This window comes from Schistocerca americana, chromosome 1 (assembly GCF_021461395.2).
Source record: "Schistocerca americana isolate TAMUIC-IGC-003095 chromosome 1, iqSchAmer2.1, whole genome shotgun sequence".
Classification (NCBI taxonomy): domain Eukaryota; kingdom Metazoa; phylum Arthropoda; class Insecta; order Orthoptera; family Acrididae; genus Schistocerca; species Schistocerca americana.
The window spans coordinates 509448006-509450043 of NC_060119.1; positions in this window are offsets into that span (position 1 = coordinate 509448006).

Sequence of the window (2038 nt, forward strand, 5' to 3'; positions counted from 1 at the left end):
CTGGCCAGGGTAGTTGACTTACACCTTCTAGAGCACGTTGGGTGGCACGGGATACATGCGGACGTGCATTGTCCTGTTGGAACAGCAAGTTCCCTTGCCGGTCTAGGAATGGTAGAACGATGGGTTCGATGACGGTTTGGATGTACCGTGCACTATTCAGTGTCCCCTCGACGATCACCAGTGGTGTACGGCCAGTGTAGGAGATCGCTCCCCACACCATGATGCCGGGTGTTGGCCCTGTGTGCCTCGGTCGTATGCAGTCCTGATTGTGGCGCTCACCTGCACGGCGCCAAACACGCATACGACCATCATTGGCACCAAGGCAGAAGCGACTCTCATCGCTGAAGACGACACGTCTCCATTCGTCCCTCCATTCACGCCTGTCGCGACACCACTGGAGGCGGGCTGCACGATGTTGGGGCGTGAGCGGAAGACGGTCTAACGGTGTGCGGGACCGTAGCCCAACTTCATGGAGACGGTTGCGAATGGTCCTCGCCGATACCCCAGGAGCAACAGTGTCCCTAATTTGCTGGGAAGTGGCGGTGCGGTCCCCTACGGCACTGCGTAGGATCCTACGGTCTTGGCGTGCATCCGTGCGTCGCTGCGGTCCGGTCCCAGGTCGACGGGCACGTGCACCTTCCGCCGACCACTGGCGACAACATCGATGTACTGTGGAGACCTCACGCCCCACGTGTTGAGCAATTCGGCGGTACGTCCACCCGGCCTCCCGCATGCCCACTATACGCCCTCGCTCAAAGTCCGTCAACTGCACATACGGTTCGCGTCCACGCTGTCGCGGCATGCTACCAGTGTTAAAGACTGCGATGGAGCTCCGTATGCCACGGCAAACTGGCTGACACTGACGGCGGCGGTGCACAAATGCTGCGCAGCTAGCGCCATTCGACGGCCAACACCGCGGTTCCTGGTGTGTCCGCTGTGCCGTGCGTGTGATCATTGCTTGTACAGCCCTCTCGCAGTGTCCGGAGCAAGTATGGTGGGTCTGACACACCGGTGTCAATGTGTTCTTTTTTCCATTTCCAGGAGTGTAGAAAGCAGCCATCTTGCCGACACTTTGTTTTGCAAAATTCACCAAGAAATTTGCAAGCTATTGTGAGCAACGTTGTTTGGAATTCAACGCTCCCTAACTGACTTTTGCACACCAAGGCAAAGGACAACAGTAGAGCGCTTACCTTCTTTCTTACTGCGCTTCAGCAAAGTCTTGAGTCATGATTTTTTTCTTTTAAGGAGCGTACTCCACGTCTCGTATTACCCACCTTGCTGAAATTGTCTCGTATCTTAAGTGGTTTTTCATGTAACAGAAATATACAAATTTTTTAGATTATATATATGTGTTGTTGTTGTTGTTGTGGTCTTCAGTCCTGAGACTGGCCCGATGCAGCCCTCCATGCCACTCTATCCCGTGCAAGCTTCTTCATCTCCCAGTACCTACTGCAACCTACATCCCTCTGAATCTGCTTAGTGTATTCATCTCTTGGTCTCCCTCTACGATTTTTACCCTCCACGCTGCCCTCCAACACTAAATTGGTGATCCCTTGATGCCTCAGAACATGTCCTACCAACCGATCCCTTCTTCTGGTCAAGTTGTGCCACAAACCTCTCTTCTCCCCAATCCTATTCAATACCTCCTCATTAGTTATGTGATCTACCCATCCAACCTTCAGCATTCTTCTGTAGCACCACATTTCGAAAGCTTCTATTCTCTTCTTGTCCAAACTATTTATCGTCCATGTTTCACTTCCATACATGGCTACACTCCACACAAATACTTTCAGAAATGACTTCCTGACATTTAAATCTATACTTGATGTTAACAAATTTCTCTTCTTCAGAAACGCTTTCCTTGCCATTGCAAGTCTACATTTTATATCCTCTCTACTTCGACCATCATCAGTTATTTTGCTACCCAAATAGCAAAACTCCTTTACTACTTTAAGTGTGTCATTTCCTAATCTAATTCCCTCAGCATCACCTGACTTAATTCGACTACATTCCATTATCCTCGTTTTGCTTTTTTTGA